The sequence below is a fragment of the Nicotiana tabacum genome, chromosome 20, assembly GCF_000715075.1.
Source record: "Nicotiana tabacum cultivar K326 chromosome 20, ASM71507v2, whole genome shotgun sequence".
NCBI classification, from domain to species: domain Eukaryota; kingdom Viridiplantae; phylum Streptophyta; class Magnoliopsida; order Solanales; family Solanaceae; genus Nicotiana; species Nicotiana tabacum.
The window spans coordinates 163,408,621-163,415,723 of NC_134099.1; positions in this window are offsets into that span (position 1 = coordinate 163,408,621).

The window sequence follows — 7,103 nt, forward strand, 5'->3', positions numbered from 1 at the left end:
GAGCCACGTGGCATGATACAGGTGGCATGTTATAATCAAATTTGGACGTATATATAGATTACATTTACATTTACATTTACAACTAAAATAAATAAGAAGGAACGGTGGAGATTAGATATTTGGAGACTTTAAACATGGGTCAATAATTTTACTATATAATTAAAAATGATCACTGTACACTGAGGTCTCCCGGAAACAGTCTCTCTGCCCCTCGTGGTAGAGGTAAGGTCTGCGTACATATTACCCTCCCCAGACCCCACTTGTGAGATTACACTGACTTCTTCTGCTGCAACCAAATACCATTGAGGTGAACAATGAGCAATATATTATGAATTTTGTATTCATGTATAAAAAAAAAATCTTGATTAATTACTAGACAACACAGATAGCTTGACTACCGGTTCGTCAATACATTTCCGAAGACGAGTTGTGGATTAATTACTAACTAGTTGTATTTACAACTTTATTAGATTAGATATCTGAAATTCGAACCGATTCACTCAATTTTGGATTTTAGATATTTGGATTGGATTTCGAATTATATTTATTAAAATTTTAGATATTCGAATCGGATTCGGATTGGTATAATTTTAACCCGATCCGATCCAATCCGAAATTATTAAGGCATGTAGAAATACTAAACTTTAATTTCGGATAGTTAGTAGTTCTTTTACATCTTTCTCCTAGTTATTACCTTTACAATTGCTGGATTTAGCTATATTGGCACCATAGTACCCTCATAATTGCAGAAACATCAATTTTTTTGCTGTATTGCCTCTTTTACAAAAGAAATATCCGCATGAGTTTGCAACTTTGAGACATAACAACTCGAACATCTAGAGAAATATTTTCTTAGGATGCAATGCTGATAAAAGAGATGAAAAACAAAGAGATGTTTGTATTAGCACAGAACATAGAAGAAGCAGATAAGGCAGATGCATTATCCGATTAGATTAGCAATAACCTTAATAATACGTATAATCCGATCCAGAATCCGAAATATTGATACGATCCAAACTTTAAAATCCAATCCGATCTGATATTAATTCGGTTCGAATTCGAATTGCATTTTGTAGAATCCAAAATCCGAATTCGAAATATGCGAAATTCGATCTGATCCATGCACAACCCTATTTCCAACGACCTTCTCTCTCTTTCTCTTCTCTGGTCTATGCAGATTCTTCTTCTATCCTTCCTGTAACCTCCATGCTTTTCGCCTTCTTCTTCGAGAATTCATCAATTGAGTTATCATTGTAGAGTTGTATGTTAATTGTAATTTCATTTGACATTGTATTCGGTATAACCCAAACTGATTGCAATCAATAAAAGTTTCAGTTGTCGAATTGTCTTTATAATTTCTCGAATTTGTTCATTACAATTCTAAGCCATAACAAATTGGTATCAGAGCACATTCCTGGCCAAGATGACAGTCCCAAAAACAAGATCAATCCACTGAAGAAGGTGTTAAGAAAGTGAAAACACAATTACAAAATTACATAGCTGATCTAGCAAGAAGTTTGAGTCTCATGACTCGAAATTGGATGAATTGGGTAGGAAGCTTGACATGTTGATGGAGAGGCTTCTTCCTAATACGGATGGTATTCTGGGCAATGCACCCAGGAATAATCTTCAACTGGGAACTTTTGGAAGTCGATCACACAGAGGAGAGCACTTTGATACAGTAGCAGGAAGAACTCAGAACAATCAACGCTCTAGATTTGAGTTTTCTTTCTTTGAATATATTGATCCCTGCGCGTGGTTGAGAAAAGGGGAGAGATACTTTCAGTATATATATAGATTCTTGATCCAGAAGAAAAATTGGAGATTGCAGTTTTATATCTTACTGGTAAGGCAGAATCTTGGTTCTTTTCCCAGAGGCGGCTCAACCCTAAAACCACTAAAGCAGTGGCTTTAGGCCCCAAAAAGTTAAGACTCCAAAATTAATCATATATATAATATAAATAATTATATATATATTTATTGTAGTAAAAATAAATTTTTGCAATCATATGTTTTCAATTTTTATCAATCATTACGTCTATATTTCAAAGTTTATACTATGTACATTTTAAAATATATAATGTAATTATGGTTGAAAATAGTAGGCAATTATATTTGTAGCTACTTTCTATCTTAATTTTGTCTAATGCATTTGAACTTGAATCATTCTTGTTTATAACTTTAGTGTTGTAAGATTTAATTTTTTCAATTCTCTGAATGTCTTTTTAAATATTTTCAAGCTCAAGCTAACTAGATTATTAAACGATTAGATTAGAAAATATGCTACCTTATTGTAGCTTGATTCCTCCTAAAAACTTGGTCAAACACATCAAATTTCTTAAAAATATACGTTTTGGAGGGGGAGGGGGGAGGTTGGAGAAGCTTGATTAAACAATATATTAATCTTGAATATCTTTTAAATCATAATAATCTATGAAATTGATGATTTTATCAATTTTTGGAATTAAAAGTGAGATAAAAATTGTACAAGTAAATCATGATACTCTAATTTTTTAAATGTTTCTATTGCTTATAGAATAATTTTAATATTTTCTCTAATTGTTCCATCGGTTGAAAAAAGTTTGTAAACTAAAATCAATGAGATATAACTTAAGATTAACAATGTCTCATGAGAATTACACGTACTAACCATATTATTAAGTGAAAAAATTAATTACCCAAATATAATTAACTTTCTTGAATTTCATGAAGCTATAGGAATAAATATCAAATTAATATATAAAAATTTTACTAAAAGAATTAAGGCCTCTTTTAAGTTTTAGCTTTAGGCCACATATTAGATTGAGCTTTCACTGTTTTTTCCTACCACATAAGCAAATGAACAGTTAGATGTAGGGTGTACTTGGACCGGGTTATACATCAGCATATCTACCATTCTTGCACCGGCCTAGCTTGAGATTTTACAAAGCTATTAATCCAATTAATGTGATATTAAAACATTGACCAAATTTAAGGACATAGACATGAATGCCAACAAGCTTTTGTTATATTGAATTTATTCAATAATTTTTAATTCAGAATAAGAAAACTCGATTTTCTCGCTAAAAGTAGGTAATTCGTTCTCTATCTTTATTTGTATCGCATTTTATGCATGAGATTAGCAGCTTCGATAAGATTTTGTATTTTGATCGGAGGAAAAATTACCAAACGTCTAACATTCTCTCACGCTCGGGGCCACTATAGTTTTTTTAGCTAAAAAGAAGAACATATATGCCAACTCGCTTGATCTTTTAAAGTTTGTTAATTAGCTAATTACGTATTAAGATTATCAGTTATGATATTGAAAAGTAAATATCAATTTGAGATACGAAATGAAACTTTTATAACCCAAAAATACCTCAAATCTAAATTATAATATATCATTTAAAAAGTCAACGCTGCTTACACGAAGCCACTGCCATAGTCGGCAGCAGATCTGCAGCAATCACGACTTGTCTCACCGATCGTCGGAAATCCTCACAGATGAACTCCCTTGTTTTCAAAGCCTAAATATCCCTTCGGTGCAAAGATTGATCGATTGATATGTAAAACTCAAGTCGTTGCTAGTGAAAATCTCTCTTTTCAACAACCATAATGGTGTTTTTTATAGACTAGAACTAGGGCTTTAGGAGGACTAGCTAATGGGTAACGAGTTAATTAGCACCCCTTATGAATGGATCCGAAAATAATAATTTTCCAGCAAATCCAAACTTCCTGTTAAAACAAGAAACATGGAACTTGATTAATGTAAGATTTTTCCAGAATCTCCAAGAAGAACATATATGCCAACTCGCTTGATCTTTTAAAGTTTGTTATTAGCTAATTACGTATTAAGATTATCAGTTATGATATTGAAAAGTAAATATCAATTTGAGATACGAAATGAAACTTTTATAACCCAAAAATACCTCAAATCTAAATTATAATATATCATTTAAAAAGTCAACGCTGCTTACACGAAGCCACTGCCATAGTCGGCAGCAGATCTGCAGCAATCACGACTTGTCTCACCGATCGTCGGAAATCCTCACAGATGAACTCCCTTGTTTTCAAAGCCTAAATATCCCTTCGGTGCAAAGATTGATCGATTGATATGTAAAACTCAAGTCGTTGCTAGTGAAAATCTCTCTTTTCAACAACCATAATGGTGTTTTTTATAGACTAGAACTAGGGCTTTAGGAGGACTAGCTAATGGGTAACGAGTTAATTAGCACCCCTTATGAATGGATCCGAAAATAATAATTTTCCAGCAAATCCAAACTTCCTGTTAAAACAAGAAACATGGAACTTGATTAATGTAAGATTTTTCCAGAATCTCCAAGAAGAACATATATGCCAACTCGCTTGATCTTTTAAAGTTTGTTATTAGCTAATTACGTATTAAGATTATCAGTTATGATATTGAAAAGTAAATATCAATTTGAGATACGAAATGAAACTTTTATAACCCAAAAATACCTCAAATCTAAATTATAATATATCATTTAAAAAGTCAACGCTGCTTACACGAAGCCACTGCCATAGTCGGCAGCAGATCTGCAGCAATCACGACTTGTCTCACCGATCGTCGGAAATCCTCACAGATGAACTCCCTTGTTTTCAAAGCCTAAATATCCCTTCGGTGCAAAGATTGATCGATTGATATGTAAAACTCAAGTCGTTGCTAGTGAAAATCTCTCTTTTCAACACCCATAATGGTGTTTTTTATAGACTAGAACTAGGGCTTTAGGAGGACTAGCTAATGGGTAACAAGTTAATTAGCACCCCTTATGAATGGATCCGAAAATAGTAATTTTCCAGCAAATCCAAACTTCCTGTTAAAACAAGAAACATGGAACTTGATTAATGTAAGATTTTTCCAGAATCTCCAAGAAAAACATATATGCCAACTCGCTTGATCTTTTAAAGTTTGTTAATTAGCTAATTACGTATTAAGATTATCAGTTATGATATTGAAAAGTAAATATCAATTTGAGATACGAAATGAAACTTTTATAACCCAAAAATACCTCAAATCTAAATTATAATATATCATTTAAAAAGTCAACGCTGCTTACACGAAGCCACTGACATAGTCGGCAGCAGATCTGCAGCAATCACGGCTTGTCTCACCGGTCGTCGGATATCCTCACAGATGAACTCCCTTGTTTTCAAAGCCTAAATATCCCTTCGGTGCAAAGATTGATCGATTGATATGTAAAACTCAAGTCGTTGCTAGTGAAAATCTCTCTTTTCAACACCCATAATGGTGTTTTTTATAGACTAGAACTAGGGCTTTAGGAGGACTAGCTAATGGGTAACGAGTTAATTAGCACCCCTTATGAATGGATCCGAAAATAGTAATTTTCCAGCAAATCCAAACTTCCTATTAAAACAAGAAACATGGAACTTGATTAATGTAAGTTTTTTCCAGAATTTTTGGAATGGTTGCATATTATAGGATTCAAGTGAAGTGATGTAATGCACTTTCTATAGCAAACACCAGTGGCGGAGGCAGAATCTCCACGAAGGAGATTCAAAAAACTTATTTTGTAGCTAGTAGGAATTGAACTCATAATCTTATGTAGATTTTGAATCCCCTTGACCACTAAACTACACTTTTGGATTATGTTAAGGGGATTCAAAACTTAATATATAGAGGTAAAAAACAGATTTTGCCTTATATATACAGTGTAATTTTTCGGCGAAGGGGGTTCGGGTGAACCCCCTTGCGCTCCCCTAAATCCACCCCTGGCAAACACATGCCTTATTGCCTTAGAGAAGTCGAAGTGGTCTTATTTTCAGCTATTCTTTTTTGGTAACATCGTCAGCTATTGTACAACTTTCCAATTTTATCGGATGTCCCTGAATGACATAGCTATTATACAACTTTCCAATTTTATCGGATGTTCTCAAACGGTTGAATTTGACCTCTCAGGAATTCTTGGATACGTATGCAATAATTTATTGTTCGTGGGAGATTGTTACATTTTACCTTTTTAGGTATTCAACCTCCTCGATGAAGTTTGCCCCACCAAAACTTGACTTGTAACGATTCAGGTTCAACTGTCAATATATTACATTATTTACCACTCAGGCTTTAATCCAAAATGTGCTTCAACAATTGAATTCTTGATCTTGATTTTGATGACGTCTAACTTTTCCATTCTATTATAATGTGAAATTTGTTTAAAGCAGAGCAGAGAATATAGGTTCAAATGACTTGTTAGGATTGTCTTTAACAAATTTTTTAGAAGAAAAAAAAATTGTGTATGTATAATTGTTTTATAAATGAGTTTGTTTTAAGACAAATGAGTGGTGTTAATAGCCCTTTCCTCTTGATTTATTTAACCTCTATTACTCTTGTATTATATAGTGTTAACTCTATCATTGCCTATTATAATAGCAATCTATATTGATCCTAACAGCTGCTCGTTGCCATTGATTTATTTAAAACCATTCGGTTAATTACCAATAATAACTCACATAAACTAAAAATGAAAAAAAAAAAATTGCCACGATTAGAGTAGTTGATTTTTTTTTGGTTTCCCACCCGGTGTCCGGTACCCACATTGGGGCCCGACTAAATCCAGATTCGCGCCGGAAAATCCTACATTGGGGGATAAAGCGCTTCCTAACAAAAGACGATTCCATACCCAGGGGCTCGAACCCGAGACCTCTGTTAAAGATGAAGGAGTACTTACCACTCCACCACAACCCTTGTCGGTAGAGTAGTTAATCTGTTATAACACGTTACTACCTTATTTTTGGGGTTACAAACTCATGCATAAGATAGAAGAGTAACAAGTTATTAGCATTTAAATGGCCTGATATCGAATGGTATATAAAATAATAGTCTGTGTATTTAATTTAAACTCTAATTATCATATGGGGTTATTCCAAAAATCTATTCAATCTCAATTAACAACAAGCTTAACTTGTAAGTCTTTTGAAACAATTTGTGCAACAAGCACATAACAAGATAATTCATTCCAAAAAGAGCACATCACAAGGAATGGACCTATGTTGAGGGAATGAACTTATGTTGCGGGGACTCTCCAAAACAGTTACCGCACCTGCGTCGCATCCTCCAAAAATAGTGGATCCGACATGCACCCATCGAT